This window comes from Cryptomeria japonica, chromosome 1, assembly GCF_030272615.1.
Source record: "Cryptomeria japonica chromosome 1, Sugi_1.0, whole genome shotgun sequence".
Lineage (NCBI taxonomy): Eukaryota > Viridiplantae > Streptophyta > Pinopsida > Cupressales > Cupressaceae > Cryptomeria > Cryptomeria japonica.
Genome location: NC_081405.1, coordinates 67,514,138 through 67,534,115, shown reverse-complemented (window position 1 = coordinate 67,534,115; position 19,978 = coordinate 67,514,138).

Here is a 19,978-nt window from a genome sequence, read left to right as displayed (position 1 = left end):
TTCTGTTAAAATTACAATAACAGACACAGTCCAAACTGCCAAAATGTGTAGTCAAGTTTTAATTTATTGAATATATATATATATATTTTTCTAACCAATTAGAATATGTAAGTAATACAAAAAAATATATGATTATCTCACCAAAACACACAGTCTGAAAACACAACTTAAAGCATTTTCCAGCAAACCCCATTTTTTGAAAAACAATCATAGTCACAGCCATTTCTCCCTTTTTCTTTTCTTTTTTTTTTTTTCCAGAATGTTATGGATTTTAAAAAAAATAGAAGAGTCTTGAAGAATAACCACCAAATCCAAAACAATGTTTGCAATCCATTTTCCACACAAAGATTCAACAAAAGTTAAGCTCTACCAATTTTTCTACAATGGAACTTACTCACAAACATCAATGGAAAATCTGAAAACCAATGTTGCAAGAAAGAAAAATACAAAACCCCTTTTTTTTTGTAACCATTTTAATCAAGCTGATGATCAGATTCTTACCTCAAAACGCATTCTGGGAAGAATATTTTTGATGAAGAGCTCCCAAATCTGCTGCCCTAAAACTCCATCTTTTTTCAAAACCTCCAATCCCCCTTTCCAAAAACCCTCTCCTTTTTTTTTCAAAAAAAGACCAAAAGAAAAGAACCCCCAAAAACATTTCCAAACTAGGTTAAAAATGAGAAACCCTATTTTTGCTCTAATTTTCAATTTCGAATTTAGGCATTTTTTTTTTAAAATAAAAGAAACATGAAAGTGGAAACCATTATTTCCCACTGCTCAATAATTCTAACTTGTTTTATTCTAATTAAAATTAACATGCTTTTATTTCTTATTTAATTCTAATTTAAAATCTCTCAATATCAATTTAGGCCTACATTTATATTTTGAACTGTTAACAAGGGTGAGATATTTAAATTAATTTAAATCTCAAAAATCAATCCTTTATACTATATCAATTTGCCAGTAAAAAGAATAATTTCCTTTTAAATAATAAAATTTACCCTTTCTCTTCCAACATGCGAATATGATTAATTTATTTCTATTTCTCAAATGACTTTAAATCTTCCCTTTCTAAAACGCATAGCTCATTAAATTTGTTATTATTAAATTTAACTATTAAATTGACTCGCTATAACATAATAAAGTGACCTTTTTAAATAAATGACTAATCTAATGCAAGAGTCTTATTTATTCTAATTTCTCAACTACAAATGCGTAAATGTTACAAATGCGTAAATGAGCACACTAACCCAAGTTAAATACCTTAAGCTTGCTACAATAATAATTAAAGCAATCTCTTTAAATTAATGATTAATCATATAAAAGAAGCTACCTATTTAAATTTCTAAATTACTAATGTGCACGTCTACTCATTAATTTGAATTTAATACTTAGAACAACAAACTCCACTTACCCCGCGCAAGGCACGCAAACCGAGGAAGTCCACCAAATCACATGACATGCAACCCAATGCAAGGAAAGCCCCACGAATCCACACATGATGCTCACCTAACCATGGCTAAGGAAAGACGAGAGTTTAATGACCCCCAAATCCGAATTCTAAGGATGGAGGAGGTTTAATCAAACTTGCGAACCCCGAAGGAGATGAACCTTGCCTTAGGCGGTGTCGTACCTGAAATCTCCTGCACCCATGAATCATGCAAGCATACATATACATACACATATTCAATGAAGGCGTTAGCTCAAGATTTATCACAAGGGTTAGGAAACAATTACATTTACACAAGGATCGATGCAAAAACACAATGATAAGTATGCAAAATTATTTATATTATCTAAACTACACATTGCATCACGGTTAACCTACCATTCAAGAATGCCACATAGGAAGTCAACCAAGTTCAACCGGGTTTTACAAGTCCGACTAGGGTAGGGGCATTACAGTTGTAAGTTGTACAAGTGGAAGCTTGAACATGCCTTCCATGCTAGCCTTGTTGGTATATTCAACACCATCTTGTGCAACAAATCTTTAGAACTCCACTATTTCATTAAAGAGTGAGTAGTAGGGACAATCTAGACACTTACAGAAGTTTTGCAAGAGAGATTAATAGACCTAAACATTATGGCTTAATAATGATCAATAGGTAAACAGATAAGAAACTCTCAATATCAAAATGACTTTCTCAATTGTCTTTACTATAAATGGATAGATATGCTAATAATGGCTTTATGATTGTATGTCAACTTTAGACTCAATCCAAAAAGAGCTAGAACTAATATGCGATATCTAGATTTATGATCTCTATAATATAACAATCCCATAATTATGTTTCCACGCATCTGTACCACAACACAAACATCATGCTAATGTTCAACCATAGAAATTGATATCCTAATTATAGAATGTGAAATATCCACATAACTATGAATAAGGATTAAGAAAAACAAAGAAAGATACTTATTGCAAACATAAATGACTAATGGACAAGAATTGAATTCATTGTAGATAGTTTTGAATATCAAATTCACTTATTTGTGTGCATTTAGTAACTCATGTACTTGTGGCCAGCCATTTATCTCTTTCATAAATTAAACACTTATTAATAACATTAAATGGCCGAGTAATTATGTTTTAGTTGAAATTGAAAATAAAATATTTTATTTCAAGACATCTCACACTATTCCCTATCATATTTTAGACTCGAGATTTTGTTAGTAGTGGTTTGATGTCTTTGGAGCTGATCATTGCATTTCTTTAGTTACGTTTGCCAGCGTACTCCCAGCCTATGCCAAAATGGGAGCTTTGGAACAGGGTATGGACATCCATCAAAGCATAAAAGATAGAGGAATTTTGTCAGATGTAGTTGCAACTACTCTGTTAGCATGTATGCAAAATGTGGAAGCATAGACAAGGAACGGGAATTGTTTGATGGATTGCCTCAAAGAAATGTGGTTTCCTGGACAAAATATGCACAAAATGGATTTTTTGAGAAGGCTTTAGAAACTTTCAAGCAAATGCAATCAGCAGGTGTAAAGCCAAATTCCATGACCATTGCTACTATCCTCCCTACCTGTGCCAAAATGGGAGATTTGGAACAGGGTATGGACATTCATTGAAGCATAAAGGATAGAGGAATTTTGTCAGATGTTGTAGTTGCAACTACCCTAGTAGACATGTATGCAAAATGTGGAAGCATAGACAAGGCACATGAACTATTCGATAGAATGCCTAAAAGAAATGTTGTCTTGTGGACTACAATGATTGCTAGATATGCACAAAATGGATTTGTCAAAAAGGCTTTAGACACTTTCAAGCAAATTAAATTGGAAGGCATAAAGAAAAATTTCACAACCTTTGCCAGCATCCTCCCTGCCTGTGCAAAAATGAGAGCTTTGGAACAGGTTATGGACATCCATCAAAGCATAACGGATAGAGGAATTTTGTTACGTGTTGTACTTGCAAATGCCCTACTTGACATGAATGCAAAATGTGGAAACATGGACAAGGCTTGTGAATTGTTTGATACGATGCCACAAAGAGATGTGATTTCATGTGAACAATCAACACGCACCTATACGAGAGGAAGGGATTGCTGCTACAAAATTGAACGCTCACTACTCAATCACAGTTCTATGGTTTTACGAGATTAAACTAGGGCAATTAACCACCACATGTATATTTTTTGCAACATGAAATTAAAAACTAGGGCAATTTGAATCTACCTCCTACGTGGGATTGCAAGCAATGCCACAAATGCCCTCGATGTGGGTTTGATGTTCTTGGGGGTTGAAGTCACCATGGATGCCTATGCGAGATTGCAATTCACAAATGAATTCCCCTCTTTTTTTTTTTTAATTAATGACCGTTGTCATCGGAATTACGACGAACTCAAGCACTTTTTTGAAAAAAAGAAAATTCTCATTGCGAATGCCTTCTTTGTCGAAACCAAATGTGAAATTTCCATCGGAATTACGACAAATGCAGGCATTTTTTCAAAAAAAATCAAATTTGGCCACAATATACCTTCTCCGTCGGAAACCTTAGTTGGAAATCTAGTCCAAATGTATTAGTGTGCACCCACATTTTTGAGACATTATCGGCTATTTGTGGAGGTGGAAATCACAAAAACATGTGTTTTGACTAAGGCAAAACCCTATATAGCTACCCAAACACCATTTCCCAAGTTGCAGGCATAGGTACAGAGATCCAACGGATGTACAATCTTCAAGAAGGAAAAAACACATAGCTGTACACCCAGATGAAAAAAAAACTCTCTGTCTTCTAGGAATAGGGAACACAACACCCTGATCCTCTGAGTTCTTAGGTTTTCTATAGCAATTCAGTAGTGCAAAGTCTTAGTTTTTAGTTTGCAAAAGTTCAGCTCAGTTAGGTATCAGGGACCGAGCTGCCCAACTCATTCCAGCTCAATTTTTGGTGACAAGTGCACATCTAAATTTCATTTATAGTCCTATACTTTGTGCCTTAGTTTTAGTTCTACATTTTTCTTTATTTTAGTTCATCTCAGCACTTTAGATCATATCTCTAGCTTAGTTTATCATATCACTACATTTTGCATATTTCCTCTTCATAAGAAGCAAAGGAATAGAAACCTTAAAGATATTCCTTCTCTCTCTCTCTCTCTCTCTCTCTCTCTCTCTCTCTCTCTCTCTCTCTCTCTCTCTCGTGTGTGCGCGCATGCATAAGAATTAGTCAAAGTGAATCATTTCCTTAGGCTCTTTTGTATTCCAATGTGTAGAGGAAAATGGGGTTAGGTCCTAAACTACCCGATCCCATTTTTCACCATTGCATTTTGGTGAGCACAACGTGAATCCAACCTTCTTAGATCTGCGTTTCCTGATTAGATCTCATTATTGCATGTTTCTTGTCCATCAAAACCATAAAAAATCTCAAAAATATTGTTATATGCATTGTGTTTTCATTTCTTAAACATATAGCTCATGCACTTTTATGTTTGCACTTAGTTAATCGCATGACTGCTTCATTTCTTAGACATTTAGTTTACTTTCTTTTCTTGCATTGTTTCTCTTATTACATTTGGTAAAAAATAAAAGACATTTTCAAATATTTTCATGCCAAAAATTTTTTTTAGGGTGCTTCCCCAAAATCCATTCCTTCCCCATCGGCCTTCATCCAACTTGTCTTTGTATCATGATAGTTTCTTAGACCTCCTTATGACTCTTCACCCATCCCCTAAAGATCCTACTAAATACATTTTGTGATAAGAGGATGACCTCTATAAAATACATACTAATACTTTACCTTCTAAAGATGAAGCATTAATAAATAATGCTATTCCCTCTCCCAAAATTGTATGTACCCATGAGGACACCATAGTGTAAGGATAAATTTCTAACACTTCTCTCAATGGTCTTCCTATTTGGGATGAACCATTAGATGATGGTGCTGATTGTTCTCTTAATTTGTCCTTCCCTTGTGAGAGTACCTTGGTTAAAGAATATGATATTATGGTAAACGAGGGTGATATCATTTACAATTCCCTTAATATTACCTCACCTTCTATTCATTTGAATAATATTCCCTCTAAATATGAATCATTTACCTCTCCCCAAATTGGCTCTACTCATGAAGATACCCTAGTTCAAGAAGAGATTGTTAATATTTCTTCCAAAGATCTCCCTCCCAAGGATGAATCCTTGAATAGTAATGCTGATCCTTCTCTTAGAGAGTTCCTCTCCATGTAGATCCTTTGGTGATAGAGGATGATATGATGCCTATCTTTCCTCTTAACATTACACCTTTTTTTAATACTCTTCCTTCTAGGGATGAAACACTAATGACTAGTGGTAATCCCTCTCGTAACATTGATCCTATTCATGATAACATTTTTGTGCAAGAAGAGACTATCAACACTTCTTTTAATAATCTTTATTATATGAATAATTTTGATCCTTCTCCTAAAGTTAACACCCCTTATAAGGATACTTTGGAAGAAGAGAATGCTTTTAGGTTACAAGGGCTCACTATTTTTAATAATTCCCTCTATGAGGATGTCCCTCTCATTCAATCTAAAGAAAATCCTACTCATGAAGAAATTTTTAAGGTTGATAATCCTCTTTATGATTTCAGCTCTACTAAACCTTCTTCACATGTTCCCAAACCATCTTTGATTAATATGATATCTGTGAATGGTTATGAATTACCTAATAAAAATCTCTTCACAGTTCAAGGTGCTAGTCCTCAAAATTCTCAACCCCTTAGCAAGCCTCTCTTTGTGGTTAAAGGTGGTTATAGTAATGATGCCTTTTTCACCCCTAACAAACTAGTTATTATTTTACAAAGAGGATATACCAGTAAGAGTCCTTATGAGTATGCTAAATAGATTAACCATGAGAGTTACAATTCATTTGTCCACATATATAATACAAGGAACAATAGGCAACCTAATCCTCCTCCAGTTATCCCTTCTTCACTTACTACTTCTCAACCTATTCTTCAACCAACACCCTGTATATCAAAAACTCTTAGTAAGGAATATGATCTTATTGAACAACTTAAAGCTACTCCCACCAAGATATCTCTTTGGGATTTGATTCAAACCTCATCAACACATCATGGAATGTTACAAGATGCTTTAAAAAACTTGGATGTCCCACTTGTAGTGACACCTAATAACATGGCATCTTTGATTCATCCTATGAAAGAATCTAAATTTCAAATTGTGTTCACACAAGATGAGTTACCCTCCCATGAGATCCAACATCAATTGTTGAACACAATGGATTAATAAGAGGGGGGTGAATAAGTGATTTAAACACCTTTTCTTCAATAGGGATATACCGGTACAATATGAAACAAACTGAGTGTTGACCTGTAGCCCAAATAGTGCAAACTAAGTGTGTGAAAGGATTTTCTATAACATCAACATAACTCATGCACAAGAATGCATCACATAACACCAAAGATACCAGGAAAACCCAAAGTGGGAAAAACCTAGCTGCTGGAGATCTTCTACTCCAATCTAGCCTCATAACGTAATAGATTTGATTAAAATTTTAGGAAACCTACTCAAGGAGCACCAACCCCTAATTTATGAGCACCGACTCAAAGGAGAAGCAACCCGTGAAAAATTTATAGGCTACAACCTAAAGGAGATACAACCTCTACACTAAGGACCTACTCAGTGAAAACAATATGATGATTTAAATACAAAATTAACTTCCCTGCTACAAATGAAGTTTTGCAACCCTTCAATACATTGCTCTACCGGTTTCAATTTTATCGATCTGTGAAACCTCCACACTCATTGCAATACTACCTTTATGTTGGTTCTTCCATTGTCAAAAACTTCCCTTCCTTTGTTTGTTGGATTATCCTCTCACTTGATCACACTCTGATAGGTTTTGTCTCGGTCGGTTGTTCTCTATCGGTTCACACCTTGTCAGTTTCTCCTTCAACACAGAGTCACTGGTGCAAGAGCACCCAGGAAGACAAGGTGGAGCAGGGTCACTGATAGGCCCTATGGAGGATTTGATGAGAAATGAAGACAAACAAGACCTATAAGGTCTTTAAATGATGTAACATGGTCATGTGAGCCATAAAATGTAGTGAAATGCAATGTAATGGTCAAAAAGTGTAAAATTGCCATTTTGAGCAATTAGGCCTAGAAAAGGCTAAAATTGGGTTTTTGGGATAGAAGTGTGTTTAGATGGATGAAATATGTTTATACGGTCATCTAATGACCATTTTAATGTTTTAGAAGTTTTATATATAGTTTTGGCAAGTTGACATACATAGTTGTCAAACTTGACAACTTTGGAGCAACTTTTTGTTGTCAAAAAGTTGTCAAGAATGCAAAAAGTTGTCATAAGTTAGTTATAAGTTGGTTTTAGGTTGGATTTCAACCTAGAAGGCCTTTAGGGTTATAAATGGATTAAATTTAATCATTTTTGGTGTTTGGTAAAGTTTTTTTGATCGGGTTTGGAGTTTTGAAGCAATAAAAATATGATTTTCATGTGTATTTTCCAGGTTTCCACATAGAACAGTCTGATTTTCCATTGTTTTGAGTGCTTTTATGAATTAGTTTTCATTCCTTCATGGTTGGAGATGTTTCTATAATTAAATAAGTTTATTTTGGATTTGGTTTGAAGTGATTTGGTTTTGTTTTGGTGAAGATGTCTAATTTCTTGTGAAAACAGTCATATCCCTGCCATAGGGTTAATAAAGAGCATGAAAATGTTGTATATTTTATTTCTAGATTGATCTAACCCCAAAAATGGGTATGATGGTGTATTATATTATATATGTTTATAATATTTGGTCTCAGGAGGCCATGCACAAGATGGCATGTGCATTGTGGGAGTAAAGGTCTAAAATTTTAGGGGCAGACTGTTGCAGAAAATACAGTCCTAATACGGGAGCCATATCTCACATTTCCACCATTGGATTTTTCTTATTTTTGGATTTGTTTTGTATAAACAAGTTATGAATACTTTCAATAGAGTGATCGAATAAATTTGTTCATTTGCAAAAGTTATGAGTGACTGTGTAAGGGTATATCAATATGGCAGCAAGGTGGTAGTTTTGCAATGATTTTTCTTTGTCAATACATTGAGGCAATTTGTAAAGTCTCAAAGGGTCTTGTATTGTTAAGTTTGAGTTGGGTCCATTTGTCTCCCTCATCATAGTGGTATCAGAGCCAGCGAAAGGTCTAGGATATAGGGGTGAAGATGGAGTTAACAAAATCTGAGAAAGAGATAGTAGGTGCTTACAAGAAGTGGAAAGAACTAATGTTTGGTGGAAAGAAGAAAAGAGAGGAAGAAGAGTTGAGGAAACAAGAAGTAGAAAGAATGAAGAGAGAAGAAGAAGAAAAGAAACGAGATGAGTTGAGAAGTTTAAGAAGGGCTTTAGAAGCGAATGAAGCAAGATTGAGGGAGCTTAAAGAGGAACTAGAGAAAAAGAGAAAGGAAGATGAACTTAGGGAAGCACAAATGAAGTTGAAATTGGAAAACCTAGAGGGTACAACAAAGAGTTGGCACTTGAGGGTGCACAAGAAGGTAGTTTGGCCTGTGAAGAGGCTAGCTACAACAAAGAAGAAGGCTCATGATGAAGCCTTGATGATGGGTGAGGTTATGGTGACATACCAAGGAGAATGGCATTTTAAATATGAAGAGATTTCAATGGGTTTGCTGGAACAAGATGATATTGTAATCACTGAAAATGATGTTTTTGTTTATCCTAATGTTTTGTATGCAAGTTTGCTGAGTGTTTACAAGGATGATCATGTTGGAGGTGCTTACCATGAGTACCATTTTTTTGAGAGGAGGTGCCATGAGTTGCCAAAGCATGTACAATTTTTTGCAGGGAATACAATGAAAGTTCCAATGAATTGGAAAACCAGGAAGAGGAGGCAGCCATTCAAGGGGACCTTGCATTGTTTTTATCCCCGGAAGTATGGTGCAGGAGCACCAAGGAAGACAAGGTGGAGCAGGGTCACTGATAGGCCCTATGGAGGATTTGATGAAAAATGAAGACAAACAAGACCTATAAGGTCTTTAAATGATGTAACATGGTCATGTGAGCCATAAAATGTAGTGAAATGCAATGTAATGGTCAAAAAGTGTAAAATTGCCATTTTGAGCAATTAGGCCTAGAAAAGGCTAAAATTGGGTTTTTGGGATAGAAGTGTGTTTAGATGGATAAAATATGTCTATAAGGTCATATAATGACCATTTTAATGTTTTAGAAGTTTTATATATAGTTTTGGCAAGTTGACATACATAGTTGTCAAACTTGACAACTTTGGAGCAACTTTTTGTTGTCAAAAAGTTGTCAAGAATGCAAAAAGTTGTCATAAGTTAGTTATAAGTTGGTTTTAGGTTGGATTTCGACCTAGAAGGCCTTGAGGGTTATAAATGGATTAAATTGAATCATTTGTGGTGGTTGGTAAAGGTTTTTTGATCGGGTTTGGAGTTTTGAAGCAATAAAAATATGATTTTCATGTGTATTTTCCAGGTTTCCACAAAGAACAGTCTGATTTTCAATTGTTTTGAGTGCTTTTATGAATTAGTTTTCATTCCTTAATGGTTGGAGATGTTTATATAATTAACTAAGTTTATTTTGGCTTTGGTTTGAAGTGATTTGGTTTTGTTTTGGTGAAGATGTCTAATTTCTTGTGAAAACAGTCATATCCCTGCCATAGGGTTAATAAAGAGCATGAAAATGTTGTATATTTTATTTCCAGATTGATCTAACCCCAAAAATGGGTATGATGGTGTATTATATTGTATATTTTCATAATATTTGGTCTCAGGAGGCCATGCACAAGATGGCATGTGCATTGTGGGAGTAAAGGTCTAAAATTTTAGGGGCAGACTGTTGCAGAAAATACAGTCCTAATACGGGAGCCATATCTCACATTTCTACCATTGGAGTTTTCTTATTTTTGGATATGTTTTGTATAACCAAGTTATGAATACTTTCATTAGAGTGATCGAATAAATTTGTTCATTTGCAAAAGTTATGAGTGACTGTGTAAAGGTCTATTAATATGGCAGCAAGGTGGTAGTTTTGCAATGATTTTTCTTTGTCAATACATTGAGGCAGTTTGTAAAGTCTCAAAGGGTCTTGTATTGTTAAGTTTGAGTTGGGTCCATTTGTCTCCCTCATCGATCACTAGATATTTTCTTTGTTCTTCACTTAAAGATTATTTTCTCTCTATCTTTCATACACCAGCATAATCACATCTCATTCTGCAACACCAACCTCATCGATTTTAGACTTGTGTATTTTAAAAACAAGTTTTCCTGCCAACAACAAATTCAAGCTTTAGGCAGTTAGGGTTTCTTTCCTTCGACCAGATCTACATCAAATCTTGTTTCAATTGCCTTGGATCATTCACCTACTATTGGGAGATGCACCTGTATACATTTTTATTCATCCGATGCATAGTTTTTAAAAATAACAAACTATACCCTACTTTTCAGCCTTGATCTTGGTTGACCTCATTTCATCCATCTATTTCTAACTGGAGGTCAATTTGCAATCATATTTCATGCCTTGAACACCATGTCAATATCTATCTGATCATTTTATGTTGTCCATTCTTCCTCAAGCCACAACAGTCAGATAATATCCCGTGATTTTTGGATTTATCATTTAATGACCACCAATTGCACAAATAATCATGTCGATGAACATTTTATCAACCTTTGCATGTTTTCCACCTCAGCTCCCTATGGCACACATCGACATACATTCAACTCACCGACTAAGAGTCAGTTCAATCCTGAACATCTCTGCCAGTACAAACCCTTCTACAGGTATAGACCTTTACCGGTATGCCAAATACACAAGAGAACCACTATTATCAAAATTACACAAAACAGAGAGTTTATCTAACCTATCAGTATGTCTTCATGCCATTCATTCAGTTCATCTCACCAGGTGTTGTTGTGATTCATCTAAAATTCTGCCTCTTCATCACAAACAAACATCCAGCCTTCATACTAGTTTATGCCTTATTGGTTAATACTCAGGCATGCCAACTCACTCCTATATATCACTTTATACCGCTGATATAATTTGTCAAAACATAATCATACTTCTCTTCTTTATGCCAGTTCAATCTTCTTCATACCTAGTTGACACACCCTACTAGTAGCCTGCAATACTGGTTGACATTAATGACAACTCATTGCCAAAAATATCCCCCTTTGGTATTGATGTCAACATTTTTTGTTCTAGTTTTCTGTCCCCCTTTGACAGAAATGGCAAAGGTAAACTTAGTATGACACCAATCATACTACCAGAGTCTACCCATAATCTCTCCCTTGTCTACATCTGGTTAGGACATATTCTCCCCCTATGTCCATGCTTCATGATTCAAGATTCATAAGATAGTAACAATTTTTGACTCCCCCTGAACCATACATCCTCCTACACATTTAAGTGTTGTTGGATGGTGGGACAACTCCCATCTTTTGTCTCAAGTACTCAAATGGGCCAAAGGAAGCGGCTTGGTAAATATGTCAGCAATATGCTCACCAGTTGAAACATAGTCTACTATGACCTCCTTGTCTACTACAGTCTTCCATAAGAAGTGATACTTGATTGCAATGTGTTTTGTTCTTGAGTGCATTACTCGATTCTTGGAGATGTTGATTGCACTTGAGTTATCACACCGGATTGGAATAGGTTCCGGTATCTCCACCTGTATGTCTTTTAGTGTCTGCTTCATCCATAAAACCTATGAACAACATGTAGCAACTGCTATATACTCTGCCTTAGCAGTAGATAATGACACTAAATCTTGCTTCTTGTTGTGCCATGATACTAACTGGTCTCCTAAGTAGAAATCACCTCCACTTGTACTTTTTCAGTCATCAATACTTCTTGCCCAATCTGCATCAGTATAAGCCTACAAAGAGAAGTCTCCTTTCTTTAGATACCAATGACCATAACTGATAGTTCCTTGAAGATGTCTGAATATTCTCCTGACTGCATTTAAGTGAGATTGTTTAGGAGCAGCTTGGAATCTTACTACCATACAAACAAATTGTATAATATCTGGTCTAGTTGTTGTTAGATATCACAAACTACCAATCATAGACCTATACAGTGTTTGCTCAACTTTCATTGGTTCGTCTAGTTTTCTCAACTTACAACTGGTAACCATGGGAGTACTTACTAGTTTGTTATCCTGCATTTGAAATTTCTTCAGCATGTCTTTAACGTACTTGGTTTGTGAGATGAAAATTCCTTTCTCCTACTGTGAGATCTACAAACCAAGAAAATAGGACAACTCACCCAACATGGACATCTCAAATTATGTCTTCATCTGATCTGCAAAATTCTTTGCACATGATGTCCTTGTATCCACCAAAGATAATAGTATCCACATATACAATGACTATAATCTTATGATCTCCATTTACCTTGACATACAAGTTATTGTCTGTATTCCCTTTCCAGAATCCTTTCTCCTTCAAGTATTTATTCAACTAGGAATACCATGCTCTCGGAGCCTGCTTCAAGCCATAAAAGGCTTTCTTCAACTAGCATACAAAACCTTCATCATAATGTAAAAGATAACCCTCTGGTTGTTCCATACACACCTCTTCTTCAAGGTTACCATTCAAAAATGCAGATTTGATGTCCATTTGGCAGACCTTGTAACCTTTATACCTACAGAGAAAGCTAAAAATATTCTTATTGCCTCTAACCTAGCAACCGCTACAAAGGTTTCTTCGAAGTCAATACCTTCCACTTGAGCATACCCTTTTCAAACTAACCTTTCTTTATGTTAGATTATTTTTCCTTCTCCATTCATCTTGTTCCGATAGACCCACTTGGTACCTATGACATTCTTGTCTGCGGGTCTAGGAACAAGTTCCCAAGTTTGATTTTTCTCAATTTGTTTCAGCTCTTCATCCATGGCATCTATCCACTTTTCACTTTTTCTAGCTTCATAAAAACATTGGGGCTCAAGTTCTGTCATGAGACAAAAATTTACCCACTCATCATTCCGAGCTAGTCTCCTTCTGGTCTGCACACCTTCATTTTTATCTCCTATGATCTTTTCTTTCAGATGATTCTTTTGCACATACTAGTTGAAGTTATTTCTTGGTGATTATTCTACTGGTCCATTGTCAGATTGATCTTCATGCTTAAATCATCTAAAACATCAATATAGGGTGTCAGTGTAGATTCTTTCTTATGTAGGTCTTCATCTATTCTCACATTTATACTATCAACCATTTTTCTCAATTTCTTTTTGTAGCATTTCTAGGCTTTTCTATTGGCTGAGTAACCCAAGAAGATTCCTTCATCACTTCGGGAATAAAAACTTCCTAATCCATCAAGATCTCTTTTGATGAAACGCTTACTTCAAAACACTCTGAAATGCTTGAGTGATGGTTTCCGGTCATACCATAACTCATAAGGATTCATTCTATTGTTCACTCTTAGTTGTACTTGGTTTAATGTGTAGATAGTAGTATGAACTGCTTCCTTCCAATATGTATCCAGTATGCTAGCCTCATTCAACATTGTTCTAGCCATCTCCTTCACTATCCTATTCTTCCTTTCTGCCACACCATTCTATTATGGTGTTCTTATTGTTGAATACTATCTCTGAATTCCATGTTTCTCACAATAGTCAATAAACTCATTTGAAGAATATTCTCCACCCCGATCTAATCTTAAGCACTTTAACTGGTGTCCACTGTCATTTTCAACCATCCTTCTGAAAATCTTGAATCTTTCAAATGCCTATGATTTTTCATGCAAAAATGTCACCCAAGTCATCCTTGTGTAGTCATCAATGAATAGCATGAAGTATCTCTCACTGGACAGAGCCCTTATCCTTGTTAGTCCATACAAATATGTATGTACTAACTCTAGAGGTCTTGAGGTATTATACTCTTTTGTCTTGTAGCTTACTTTGATTTTCTTGCCTCTGATGCATTCATCACAAAAAGTACTTGCCGGTTTAGTTATTTGTGGAATATTTCTCACACACCAGTTTTTACTTATCTTCACCACATTATCAAAATTCACATTACCTAATCTCCAATACCACAACCAGCTTTCATCAACCTATCCCATCATGCATTATGAATCATAGAATTTCTTCAAATTGTAAACATTACCATCTGTTCTCTTTCCCTCTACTATAACTTGACTGGTACTCTACTTGCTTATCTGACAACCGATAGAGTCAAATGTGAACTTGTATCCTTTGTCACGCATTTGACTTACACTTACCAGATTATGCTTTAGTCCTTCTACATAGAAGACATCATGGGCCTTGACCTTTCCATCAGTATTCATTATACCACATCTCTTAATCTTGATGGAGGAGTTGTCACCAAACCAGACATAACCACCATTCCAATCATCAAGCTTCATAAACTTTTTCTTGTCTCCAGTCATATGATTTGAGAAGCCACTATCTACTACCCATAAATTCTTCCTTTCAACATGTAGAGTAGTCTGTACAATCAAGCTTGACTCTATATTTTTCTTCTCCTTGTCTATCCAAACATGTTTCTCTTCTTTCTTCTCCTCTTCTATCATCTTGTGTTCCAGTTTAGTCTCTATCTTCTAATCTGGTACTATTTTCTATTGCTTGCCAGTTCTTAGCTTATAATGCCTTGCTATGTGACCAAGATTTTGACACTTGTAACATTTTACATTAGCATTGAAAGATGTATTTAAAGCATTCTTGTAGGACATCTACACATTTCTCCTACACTCATAACTCTTATGACCAAACTCATTGTAATTATAACATGTGACATTTGCACCTTGTAATGCAACAAATGAGTTTCTACTCTCGAAACTGGGGTTTACATTCATTTTCCTACAATCTGCCATTCTATGTCCAAACTTATTACACCGGCGACAATAATCATGAAAGTTTGGAACATACCGGTTAGATTACCTTGGTCCTGCAAATGATTGCCTCACTGGGGGTCTTCCTTTCATGCTTCTAACACTGGTGAACCCTTCACGATCAACTCTTGCATTCCTCCTTAGATCTGCATGTCGATGCATTGAGTATGGCCTCTAGTTCATTGATTGTGTATATTGGTTTGTGTGGTGGTTCTTAACAACATCTGCGTATGTCTTCTTACCAATATCTTTCCTTACCGTGAATTTCTTCTTCTCTTCACCTGCATTTGAAGAAGTAAACCGTATCTCCTTACTGAATGTGTCTTGTCTATTTTAATTTTTACTGTCTTCAAATCTTAAGCCACCAGTATCTTTAGATTGCTTCTGTTTTCTCAACATCTTGTCTAAAGCTTCGATGCTACCTTCATATTTGCTTCAAAGTTTCATCTCTTCCTTGCTTTTCTCTAATTCCTTTTAGAGTTTGACAATTTCTTCCTCTAGGTTCTAATGCTCTTTCTCCTTTTTACTCAAGTCTATACTAGTAACTTAACAGATCCTTTTGGCCTCTTCCAATTGAAGTTTTAGATTTGTAATTGTTTTCTTTGATTCTTTAAGAGATTCTTCCAACAACTACTACAATAGTCATCTGAGACACTCTTCTCATCTGTGGTATCATTTTCATGTGTATAAAGACCACTCTTCTTCCGGTAGCCTCTTCTACCATACAGATAGACATCCTTCTTCTTATCTTTACCATATGACCTGCTACCACTTGATTGATCATCTTCATTCTTATCACCATAGGGACATTTAGTAGCAAAATGTCCAATCTTTCCATAGTTGAAACATTTCACAGGCATCTTGCCTTTGTATTTGCCTGAATCCGTCTTGAGTCTTTTGACAAAGTTTTCCATGATGTCATTAGAGTCATCACCGGTTCCATCATGAGTAGACTCTTCTTTTCCTTTTCTTGATGTCTTGAATGCAACTTCTTTCTTCACAACCTCGGTACTAGCAGTCCTCATCTCATAAGTAGTTAGGGAACCATACAACTCATCCATTGTAAAGACTTTCTAATCTTTTTCTTCTTCTATTTCTGAAACCTTTGTATCATACTTAGATGTGAGAGATCTAAGTAATTTCTTCACTACCACCTCATCTTTTATTTCTTATCCAAGTCCTCTAATGGTGTCTTTTGTTTCATCAATCCTTTGGAAATAGTCAACAATCTTCTCTTGATCTCTCATCTTAAAACCCTAAAGATGTTCTCTCAATGTCTGTAACTTGACCTCTTTGACTTTGGCATCGCCTTCAAATATCTTTTGCAACTTACCCCAAGTTTCTTTTGCAGATGAGCAGTGTATGACCTTAACAAACTCATTATCAGATAACCCACTAAGTATTGTATTTTTAGCTTTACCATTGTTCTCATATTCCTTCTTAGCATCTAGATCAGTAGGGGGAATATTAGGGACTATATACCCATTCACAACCAACATCCATACATCACAACCTAGAGAGGACAAATAGGTTTCCATTCTTCTACTCCAAAAGGCATACTTGACACCATCAAACATAGGATCTTTTGACGAGGCAGATTCATTTCTTGCCATTGTGAACACTTGACAGGATCTACCCAAGCTAGAGAATGCTTTGACAAAATAGGGTAGCTTGGCTCTGATACCAATTATTGGACATAATGGATCATTGAGAGGGGGGTGAATCAGTGATTTAAACACCTTTTCTTCAATAGGGACTGATACAATATGAAATAAACTAAGTGTTGATCGGTAGCCCAAACAGTGCAAACTAAGCATGTGAAAGGATTTTCTATAATATCAACATAACTCATACACAAGAATGCATCACATAACACCAGATATATGAGGAAAACCCAATGTGGGAAAAAACTCGATGAGAATAACTACTGGAGATCTTCTGCTCCAATCTAGCCTCACAACGTAATAGATTTGATTACAATTTTATGGCACCTACCTAAGGAGAAACAACCCCTGATTTATGAGCATCGACTCAAAGGAGCACCAACCCCTAAAAAATTTATAGGCTACAATCTAAAGGAGCTAAAACCCTTGCACTAAGCACACACTCAGTGAAACCAATATGATGATTCAAATACAAAAATAACTTCCCTGTTGCAAATTAATTTTTGCAACCCTTCAATACACTCCTCTACCAGTTTCAATCTTACTAATCTGTGAAACCTCTATACTCACTACAACACTACATTTATGCTGGTTCTTCCTCTGTCAAAAACTTCCCTTCCTTTGTTTGTTGGATTCTCCTCTCACCTACTCACACTCCGATACATTCTGTCTCTGTCAGTTGTTCTCTATTGGTTCACACCTTGTCGATTTCTCCTTCAACACACTGTCACTAGAGATTTTCTTTGTTCTTCACTTAAACAATCTTTTCTCTCTATCTTTCATACACCAGCATAATCACATCTCATTCTGCAGCAGCAACCTCATCAATTTTAGACTTGTATATTTTAAAAATAAGTTTTTCTGCCATCAACAAATTCAAACTTTAGGTGGTTAGGGTTTATTTCCTTCAACCAGATCTGCATCAAATCTTGTTTCATCTTCCTTGGATTGTTCACCTACTATGGGGAGATGCATTTGTACACATTTTTATTCATCCAATGCATATTTAATAAAAATAGACTATACCCTTCTTTTCAGCCTTGATCTTGGTCAACCTTATTTCATCCATTTATTTCTAACTGGAGGTCAATTTGCAATCAAATTTCGTGCCTCGATCACCATGCCAATAGCCATCTGATCATTCTCTATCCTCCATTCTTCGTCGAGCATCAACAGTCAGATAATATCCCATGATTTTTGGATTTATCATTTAATGACCACCAACTGCATGGATAGTCATGTTGACGAACATTTTATCAACCTCTACATGTTTGCCACCTCATCTCCCCATGGCACACATCAAGATACATTAAACTCACCGACTAAGAGTCGGTTCAACCCTGAACATCTTTGTTGGTACAAACCCTTCTATCGGTATAGACCTTTATTGATATACCAAATACACAAGACAACAACTATTATTGGTCGGCATTACACAATACTAATAGTTCATCTAACCTTCTAGTATGTCTTCATACCATTTGTTCAGTTTAGCTCATCGGGTATTGTTGTGTTTCATCTAACATTCTGCCTCTTCATCACAAGCAAACGGATAGCCTTCATATTGGTTTATGCCTTGCTGGTTAATACTCAGGCATGCCAACTCACTCTTGCATCTCACATTATACCGATGATATCATTTGTCAACACATAATCATACTTCTCTTCTTTATTTCTGTTCAATCTTCTTCATACCTGGTTGACACACCCTACTGGTAGTCTGCAATACTAGTTGACATCAATGATAGCTCAATGCCAACATCAATATGATCCCCTTATGATTGTTTTCCTTATTAATAGTAATGCTATAAGATGAACTCTTGTTGACAATGGCTCTAACCTTAATGTTTGTAGCATTAATCTATTACATAAGATTAAGGTGGACACATCTCTTTTAAACCAAATTATCTTACTATTTTTGGTTTTGATAATGTTGCTAGATCTTCTTTAGGTACTATAACCTTTCCTATTAAGGTGGGACCTATTATTTTACCTACACCTATTCATGTCATGCCCGATAAGCTTACCTATAATCTTCCATTAGGAATAGGGGCTTCACTTAGTGAGCCTAGATTATAGTACGTGTGTTCATGGCATACTAAAGAATCCCCCTATTTTTAAACAATATTGTGCTAAAATCCCTTTTTGTCACCCCCTCCAAATACACAGCTTGAATTAAAAGTCCCTCCTTTTTCACCAAATATTGTTTTTTTTCATAGCCAGAATTAAAAACCCCCCTATTTTCACTCATAGGAAATATTGAACCCTAATTTTTGGGATATTAAACCACCCAATATGAATGCATGTAATATAATATTTCCAAGCTAGTGAAGCCCCCATGCTATTAGGATGACCTAGAATTCATTGTATGCAAGTTGCCCCTTCTACTTTGCATAGGCAACTTAAGTTCATCTACAATAATAAAATGTATACTTTGTTCATTGATACCAATTTCCAAGCTCTGTTGCAAACCTCATCTTCTTGTTCAAATACTTCTAATTCTTCTGAAAAATACTCCCACATCTTCAAGTATTCCTATTTCCTTGAGTATTCCTGATTCTTCTGATGTAGGAGCATCCCCGATCTATAAGCATATTGCATCAACCAAAAATATTTCCTTAGTTTTGTTCTTGTTCAGTTCTGGCAGTATTTTTCTGTGTTTCTTTTAGTATGTTCCGATAGGTGGTTCTTTTTTGTTGTGGATCATATTTTCAGTTTCCAGGCTTGTTCTTGTGCATTATCCCAGATTCTTAGTTCATTTGGATTCTTTTTCGGAGAGTTATCACTTTCGGATTGGTTGTTTTTGGTTCCCAGAGCAATTTTTGAGCTTAAAGCTAGTTGGTGATTTCTTCTCATGCAGAGCAATTCCTTGGCTTGTGGATCTATTTGGTGCCTTGTTTGATGTCCTTGAGTCCTTGGTTGACCTTTCGTTTGATCTGCACTTTTTGGTTGTTCTTTTCCAGAGGATTTTCCTTTC